This window comes from Nicotiana attenuata, chromosome 11, assembly GCF_001879085.1.
Source record: "Nicotiana attenuata strain UT chromosome 11, NIATTr2, whole genome shotgun sequence".
In the NCBI taxonomy this organism is placed as follows: domain Eukaryota; kingdom Viridiplantae; phylum Streptophyta; class Magnoliopsida; order Solanales; family Solanaceae; genus Nicotiana; species Nicotiana attenuata.
The window spans coordinates 44,582,862-44,592,818 of NC_031999.1; positions in this window are offsets into that span (position 1 = coordinate 44,582,862).

A 9,957-nucleotide genomic window follows, 5' to 3' on the forward strand; every position below is an offset into this window, starting at 1 on the left:
ATATATTATATCACAAAAAAAGCGATATATGGTAAAAAGTATCAAGAATATTGTGAATTTTAATTATAATGTTATATTATAAGTCGGTAATTAGTGACACTTACAAGTAATCCTGGTATTTCTCTACATTTGTTTAACTGTAAGTTTATATTTCGATTGCTCAATTTACTGCTTGATTTTCCCTTTTTATTTTCTTCTCAAGTAAGGTTCTAACCTTAAAAACTTCTAAGGTGTTTAATCAATTTTGTCAGTGTGTTAATATGACTTTCTCGCTGGCGATTCGTCTTCTGCTGGTGCCTTTCCAGACGTTAGCTTCTTCTCGGCCTCTAATGCCTTAAGCTTACAATTTTTAAAATTATTTTCCTGCAAAATTAATACTTTTTAAAAATCTTTGGATACTTTTATTCGGTGCTTTCATATCTTTGCAAGATACTAATTTGGAATGCTCAATGAAAGGTAGAGTTTGTTTGTTTATTTATTTGTTGCTTTTTCATCAAACTTAATTTTATTTTTGATAAAGAATTAGGTCAATTTTCTTTTGGTTTTCCATCTTACTTTCGAGTTTGTGTGCGAGTAAAATCGGGGATAATGTTACCCCCAATTTTTCGGAAAAGAAACAAAAGGGATGTATGATCTGACACAACCGCTAGTAAAGCCGAAGGGTTCTTCATTTCAAAGCCCGGGGAGGAAGAACGGTGCATCCGGGATCGGACGCGACTGGACATCGGGTCTGGGCAGAGTGAAGGTTCGAGACTAAGGAAAAATAGAGACGGTTAAGCACAATAAGAGGGGAGTCGTAATATCCGCTCTCAACCGGATGTTACGGCGTAAATCCCGCCCGATATCAACTGTGGATCAACCTTTACTAGGAAAAGAAGATTTTTACCTTGTTAAGACTTGTACTAGGATTGAAACTCCCCTATATAAATGGGAGAACTTTTTTATTTTAAAACGACTGTTGACACACTTACCAAAGCAATAAAGTTCACTTTTGTTCTCTAGCTACTGTTCATAGTGTTCTTCGGCTGCTTAATTATTCGGTTACAACTAAACCAGTCTCGAGGGCTCGACCGAGATCAATTTTCAGTGTTCATCCAAAAGGCCAGGCTTAATTGTTCATTACGTTCAGTTTGATTATTTTGCTTATCTTTACTTTAATTAATTTATGTTCATTGATCATTCGTGTTAAATTAAATCACGTATCCTTTAACCGTGTAAAAATTTAATTGTTACTCATTTTAAGGGTAAACAATTTTACGCCGGGGCTAAGGATAATAGTGGTGATTTAATACGAATCTCCATAACACACCATAATTTACACTTGTTCTTTGAAGTTTGATTTTAAGTTAATCTAAATATGTCAAATTCTCAGTCCGCTTACTTGAACGTTGATGCCGAGTCGGGCCACCACGGTGAAAACAATAACATGGTACCCAGCATAACATACCACCTGTTGATCCCAATGGCATCTCAATCGTTGACCTGATCGACGCCAACTCACATGTTGCCATCAACATCAACTTGCCAACTGACCCCGAAAATAGCATTCGCAGAGCACCCCGACCTTCGGTCCGAGAAGCACCCGAAAGGGAAGGTGATGGAGTTAGCTTGCAATTGATCTTCGAAATCTTACAAGCTTAGCAAGCAACATAGTGCAGTTACAAACCCAAAGTCATGCGCCTAACAAGATCGAGCATGAGCGGGCCAAAGAAAACGCTCGAAGGGATGAACAAATTACCGTGGAACCGGATGAATTCGGGCTCGGGGAAACTTCCGAGGTTATGAAAATACTCGAAGCACTAACGAAGCGGGTGGAGTCTAGTGAGAGAAAGATAGAGGCAAACAACAAGAAGGTGGAAACTTACAACTCGAGGGTCGATCAGATGCTAGGAGCGCCTCCAATATTGAAAGGGCCGGATTTCAAGAAATTCATTCACAAGCCTTACCCCCTGGTGTAACACCGAAGCCAATCCCGAAGAGATTCTGAATGGCCGATATTCCCAAGTATAGTGGGATCACAGATCCAAACGAGCATGTAACCTCCTATACGTGCGCAATCAAAGGCAATGACCAAGAAGACGATGAGATCGAATAATTGTTATTGAAGAAATTTGTGGAAACCTTGTCCAAATAAGCGATGATATAGTACTATAACTTGCCTCTGAATTCTATTGATTCATTTTCTATGCTTGCAGATGCTTTCGTAAAAGCCCATGCCGGAGCCATCAAGGTCGAGACAAGGAAATCGGACCTTTTCAAAGTCAAGCAAGAGATAACGAGATGCTCAGGGAGTTCGTGTCGAGGTTCCAGATGGAGCAAATGGACCTGCCCTCGGTCGCGGATGATTGGGCCATTCAGGTGTTCACTCAAGGGCTCAACCCCCGAAGTTCCATTGCTTATCAATAATTGAAGCAAAACATGGTAGAGTACCGTGAGGTTACTTGGTCCGACGTCCATAACATGTATTAGTTGAAGATCAGAGTCGAGGACGACTAGCTGGGGGCCCCCTCGGGGTCTGTTTTTCGTAACACAATGAATGACAGATCTAAAAGGATTATGGACTAGGAGCTAAGGCTAGTCCGAGATCGGTATCAGTCGTACGGCTCAGACAGAATGGGAAATAGATCTGGTTGCCACCTAACCAGGAACGACATGAGAAATGATCAAGGACCAAGCAACCAGGGTCTGATGAGTAAAAACGATTTTTACATGTCACTCGGGGGTAGGGAAGCACCGAGATTATCGGAGTACAATTTCCACGTGGATGCTGTGAGTATAGTGTCGGCCATGGGTTGCATTAAAGAGACCAAGTGGCCTAAGACACTTCAGTTCGATCCCGCACAGAGGGATCACAGCTCAGTGTGTAAGTACCATGGTACTCACGGTCACAGGATCGAATATTGTCGACAGCTAAGGGCAGAAGTGGCTCGACTATTCAATAATGAACATCTTCAGGAATTCCTAAGTGAACGGGCCAAAAATCATTTCAAAAATAGGGATGCCGACAAACAAATTGAACAAGAGGAGCCCAACACGTGATCAACATGATCATTAGAGGGGGGGATGTCCCCCCCCCCCCCCCCCCCAATGACCAATGATAAGACATACCAAAGTTTCTATCACAAGGGAAAAATGCACCCGGTATTACGTCCCGGAGGGGGCCATCTCATTCAGCGACGAGGATGCCGAGGGAATCATCTAGCCTCAAAAAGATGCACTGGTAATATCCGTACTAATAAATAAATCTCGAGATAGACATGTGTTAATGTATCCAGGTAGCTCGGCCAACATCATTCGATGGAGGGTGGTAGAACAACTAGGATTATTGGACCAAATCATACCAGCGGTCCAAGTGATGAACGGATTCAACATGGCATGCGAGCCAATGAAGGGTGAAATAACCCTACCGGTAAACACTGTCGGGACCACCCAAGAAATGAAGTTCTACGTGATCGAGGGATATATGAGGTACAACGCCTTGTTCGGAAGTCCATGGGTCACATCATGATGGAGGTGCCTTCAACCTTACATCAAGCATTGAAATTTCCCACTCCGAGAGGAATCAAAACAGGCCACGAGGAACAGCCGGCCGCGAAGGAGATGATCGTTGTCGATGAAGTGATCCCGGTGTCCGTAGTTTCGACATCGAAGGACAAGGGACTAGGTGAAGTAGAGGAAACCAAATAGCAATCAACGATCCTGGCCTCGATCGGACCGGAGAACATAAGGAGCACACAACAAACGAGGAGGATGATTATAGTATCCTGAGATCTTTTATAGCACCTGATGACACCAATGCCACTAATCGACAATCAAAGAATTAGAACAAATTATATTGATCGAGCACCTACCGGATCAAAAGGTATACCTGGTCACAGGATTAACTCCCGAGCTCTGGAAAAAACTTATTGATTTCCTTGAAGCTAATGTTGATTGTTTTGCCTGGTCCCACTTAGATATGACAAGGATCCCACGGAGGTGAAAACTTACAAATTGAGCCTGGATCCAAAGTTCCACCCGGTCAAACAAAAGAGAAGGCCGCGAGATCAACACACATTCATAAAAAAATAAGAGGTATCTAAATTTTGAAAATGGGTTCCATCGGGGAAGTTAAGTACCCATATTGGTTAGCTAACGTAGTGGTCGTACCCAAAAAATGAAACAAACTTAGAATGTGTGTAGATTATAAGGACCTAAACAAGGCGTGTGCAAAATATTCATTCCCTTTTTTAACATCGATTGAATGATCAATGAGATGGCCGAACACGAGATACTGAGTTTTCTCGACGCCTATTCTAGGTACAACCAAATTCAGATGGACCCGAACGACCAAGAAAAGACTTATTTCATAACAAAATTTGGCACCTACTGTTATAACGTAATGCCGTTGGGCTAAAAAATGCCGGTGCTATGTATCAACGCCTAGTTAATCGGATGTTCGAAGAACAAATAGGGAAATCAATGGAGGTTTACATTGATGATACGTTGGTTAAGTCCCTACGAGATGAGGACCATTTGAAGAATTTGCAGGAAACCTTTAACATATTGAGAAAATACAACATGAAGCCGAACTCGGAGAAGTTTGCTTTCGGGGCCAGCTCCGGCAAGTTCCTCGGGTTCATGGTATCTAACCAGGGAATAGAGATCAACTCGGAAAAGATAAAAGCCATAGAAAATACACCCTCGTTGACAACGTTAAGGTAGTACAAAGACTGACCGAGTGGATATCCGCGCTGCGTTGGTTTATTTCAAGGTTGTCGGACAAGAGATACTAGTTTTTCTCATTACTAATAAAGAACAACGACTTCTCTTGGAACCCCAGAGTGCCAGAGAGCTTTAGAAGAACTTAAACGGTACCTATCGAGCCCTCCCCTGTTTCACACTTTAAAGGCGAACGAACAGTTCTACCTTTACTTGGCAGTATCCGAGGTAGCGATAAGTGGTGCCTAATAAGAAGGTACACAATTTCCTATTTATTATGTTAGTAGAACCCTAGGCGATGCCAAACAAGGTATCCACACTTAGAAAAATTAGCGCTCGCATTATTGAGCAACATCTAGGAAATTAAAATCGTACTTTTAGTGTCACCCCATATGTATCGTGAACTCATACCTGCTGAGGAATGTATGCACAAACCCGAGCTCTCGGGCTGGTTGGCCAAATGGGCCGTAGAGATTAGCGGGTACGATATCGAGTACAAACTTCGGTCCGCCATAAAATCTTAAATTTTGGCAGACTTCGTGGCCGACTTTACGCTGGCCTTGGTCCCCGAGGTTGAGAAGGCATTACTGCTCACCTCAGGAACAGCTGGGGGATCTAGACCCTATTTACGGATGGTGCTTCTAATGCAAAGGGGTCCGAGCTGGGCATTGCATTAAAACCACCTATGACCATGGGTAGTGTAATAAGGCAATCTATTACAATTGTAAAATTTACTAACAACGAAGCCGAATATAAGGCTATGATTGCAGGTCTAGAACTGACCAAGAGCCTGGGGGCTGAGGTGATCGAGGCTAAATGTGACTCCCTCCTTGTTGTCCACTAAGTCAACAAGACGTTTGAAGTAAAAGAAGAATGGATGCGGAGATACTCGGATAAGTTGCAGGTGACTTACAACAATTCAAGGAATGGACTCGACAACACGTACCTCGAGATCAAAATAACAAGGCTGATGCATTGGCCAATTTAGGGTCATCAGTCAGCTTTGACGAATTCGACTCCGGAGTAGTAGTGGAATTGATGAACTCGGTGACAGAAGAAGGTCATACCGAGGTGAACTCGACAAGCTTGACTTGGGGCTGGAGAAATAAATACATAGACTACCTTAGAAAGGGAAATTGCCGTCGGATCCCAACGAAACGAGGGCCCTACGCACTAAAGCTTCCAGGTTCAGTTTGTTCTAGGGAAAATTATATAGAGATCATTTTTCGGGCCACTACCTAGATGCTTGGGTCTGGGGGAGACCGACTACGCAATGAGGAAAGTACACGAGGGTACTTGTGGAAACCATCCAGGAGCGGAATCCTTGGTTCATAAATTTATCAGAGCCGATTATTATTGGAACGAGATGGAGAAGGATGCGAAAGACATCAGTCAAAAATGTAACGAATTTCGGAGGCACTCCCCGATGATTTATCTATCGGGGGAAATACCGTACCCGATCTTATCGCCATGGCCATTTATGAAATGGGGGGTGGACATTGTCGGTCCCTTGCTGTGGGCACCCGACAAAGCCCAATACATATTGCTCATGACCGATTATTTCTCCAAGTGGGTCGAAGCACAAGCATTCGAGAAGGTTCGGGAAAAAGAGGTCATCAACTTCATTTGGGATCATATAATATGCCGATTTGGGATACCGACCGAGATTGCTTGCGACAACGAGAAGTAGTTCATCGGCAGCAAATTAAGTAAGTTTCTCGAAGAACACAAAATTAAAAGATCTTGTCGACACCCTACCACCCTAGTGGGAATGGTCAAGTGGAATCAACAAACAAATATACTCCAAAACTTGAAGAAAAGATTAACCGATTCAAAGGGAAAGTGGAATGAAATTTTGCCTGAGGTCTTGTGGGCATACCAAACGACTTCGAAGTCAAGCTTCGATGCTTCTCCATTCACTTTGGTCTACAAAACAAAAGCCCTAATCTCGGTCGAAGTAGGAGAACCGAGCCTAAGGTTCCAGTACGCTACTGAGACGTCGAATGACGAGGCAAAAGCCATAAGCTTACACTTATCGAACGAACAGCGAGAAGCTGCCCTAGTCCATTTAACGGCCCAAAAGCAGCAAATAGGGAAATATTACAATCGAAGGGCTAACCTTCGACACTTCCAAGTCGGGGACTTGGTATTAAGGAAAGTCACGCAACATACCAAAAACCCAAACGACAGGAAACTAGGCCCGAACTGGGAGGGTCTATACAGAGTTACCGGTATAACCGGGAAAAACTCATATAAGCTCGAGTCAGGGAACGGTGTACAACTACCCAACAACTGGAATGTGGAACACTTAAAGCGGTACTACTGCTAAGGTACAAACACAATTTCCTTTGAAGTTTATTACGCTTTGAACTAACCCATGCAGGTACTCAATTAAGGTTAAATTTGAGGAATAGGTTTGAAATCACGTGTTGCACTCTTCCCCTTGGACTGATTTTTCCCTGAAGTGGGTTTTACGGGGAGGTTTTTAACGAGTAAAATATGATACCCTAGTTTTGAAGATCGCTCTGAGGCCGTGATTGTTAATCACCTGTATTGGATCGATAGTATTCGAGCCCGCATGAGCTCAGTCTCGAATACTAGGGGGCCATTATCCCTAAGCCAGGATCCTTAGAAAGCATTTTTTATTTGAAATTAAAAGCCAAGAATTGAATATTAGAATTAATTGTAAGGGTTGAACGGTCAAACGAACTGTGCTCGTGTAGCTCATTCTTGCTATGACAGAAAGCTTTAATGCCTTCGATCATGTACTCTACATTCAAAGTAATAGAAGAAGTCTACCTTCTATATTTCATCAGTTAACATTTGCTCCAACGATATTTTCGTTAAGTTACTTAGAATAAATAATGGGTTCAAACCCTAGAGCCCATTGGCATAACCGAATCAGGGACTGCTATCCGACAATAAGATCGGGCATCTCGAGCTACTGAATCCCGAAGGCACCAAGCCTATTAAGCAGGGCCCAAATGTGAAAGGCTATGGCCAACTTAAAATGGTTTGGAGACTTCCGAGTCCGTGAGTAGAAAGTAAGGCCCTTACACAAGGTTAAAACCTATGAAAAAGTACTTTAGACTCAACTATAAAAAAGCCACTTTTGGCAAACAATCATCGTATCCGGTTGAAACATTCAAGTATTTTAAAGACTCTATTTTTATCAGATATTCCGAAGTCAAAGCAACTCGGAGTTGTTACTTAAACCAGGCCTCATTCAAACTCTGGGGGAGAAAACACTCTAAATTATAACAAGTTCTAGGCTAAGGCATTCATGGTATATTTTAAATAAAAGGTTGATGCTGAAAAGTAAAGAACATAGTATAGCCGAAGGGAACTTTTTTATATATATTAAAATTATTTACAGAGGCAACGTGAGGCGTCCCCAAAATAATAAAAAAAAGAAAATATGTACAAAGGAAAAAAAAAAGTACACTAAGGTATTTTTCGCATAGTCCTCGCCAGAGCCCGAATCGCTACCCGAGCCCTCGGGCTCGTATACCTCTTTAACTTTTGCCTCGAGACTTTTCGATATCAACCGTTAGATTGAACCCCCGGGCATGGATCTCCTCGAGGGTCTCCCTTCAGGATAGCTATTTCACGTATTCGGCCTTATTATATGGGCCTTCGCCACCTCCACGTCATTCTTATATTGGGCCAGCATATCCTGGACCTCATAGGACTCATTCGAAGTCGCCTCCAGCTTGGACCTCAATGTGGTGTACTCCTGGCCAAAGGCATCCCATTCCGAGACGGCCGAGTCCTGTTGTGCTCGGAGCTCATCATTTAGCCGAGACCATTTGTCGGCTTTATCTTTCATCACCCAGAGTTGGTCCTTGGCCAATTCCAGATCCTCTTTGGTAGCCTCCTTTCCCGAGGCCAAGAGGTCCATCTTTCTCCTTAACGCCTCAGCCGAGGCTTCGACCTTGTTCATTTCAGCCTGGAGCTGGTGGATCAGGTCTATCTTCTCTTAGAACTGCGAGGTTGTGGTGCTAGCAGCTGTGCTTAGCCTTTCGTTATTAATCTCAATTACCCTTACCTTTTTGACCAGAATGGCATGCTCCCGTTTCACTGATAAGGCCTCCTTTTGAGTTTTTTCTAGCTCTGCATGGAGGATGGGGAGTTCCTTGAGGGCCTCATATCTTTGCTCACTAAGAGCTTTATTCATGTCCTTCTACCGTACTGGCTCCTTGAGCTCAAGCTCGAGATGGCTCACCTCCATTCGAGACCTATGGAAGCTCTCATGGTGAAGCACCAAGGCCTGAGAAACAAGAACAATGAAATCATAAAAATATGCTAAGGTTAAATGAACCCTTTACGAGATATAACGAAAGAATAACATACCCTGTTCAGTGCTTGTTGTGCCTCGTTGAAGAGGCTCGGTACATCCACGTCATTCATCTTTGGTTGGTCCTCCTCGGTCACCAAGCAGCGAAGGTAGCTGACAACACCAAATGGTTCGGACAACACTTGGGTATCCACCAAGATCGTAAACATAACCGTTATTTTACGATCGGGATCCATGCTCGGGGCGGGGAACTACTTCACCAGCTTTGGGCTCGAGCTCGGCCGGCCTAACTCTGACAACGCATCCTTTTTCGGGATCTCCAGGTCTCCGAACCCGGAGTTCCTCCAGCACAAGTTGAGGGCCTCATCTATGGCCCATGACATCTCGGTTGGATATTCTTTATAGGCTTGAGCCTCGTCAAATAGAGACTCTGTGTAAGATGGTGACTTCGGGATGTCGGTGACATAGGCGGCTTCTCTCGGGGTGGGACTAGCTTCTCGAGAGGTCATAGCCACTTTCTTTCCCTTAGGCTCCTGCTGAGGAGAGTTCAGCCTCCCGGTCGCTTCCCTCCGGTGCTGCCCGCTGTTCTACAACAATGGCTAGCTCATGGGCGACGAACTCCAAGTTGTCATCTTCAGGGTATTCCCTAAGCCAATGAAGGGATTCGGGGTCCGGTATCCTAGCTCGAGTGCGCTTCTTGTAGCTCTTTCAGCCCCGGACCGCGACCCTCTTCTTCTTGGCCTCGGCGTCCGCGTCCGGGGAACCGAAAGACCCCCTCTTTCTTCTCTTTTTCTCCTCCTTCGCAGCGGCCTCGACGGCAGGTTGTCCCAAAGTAGAGGGTTTAACAGGTGAGGATGGAGCCCCGTCCTCGTCCATTGCTGAAAGCTTAGTGGTCATGGGAAAACCTGCAAAAAGGGACTTAGTAAAAATAACGGTTGAATAGAAAGGGAACCTCAATC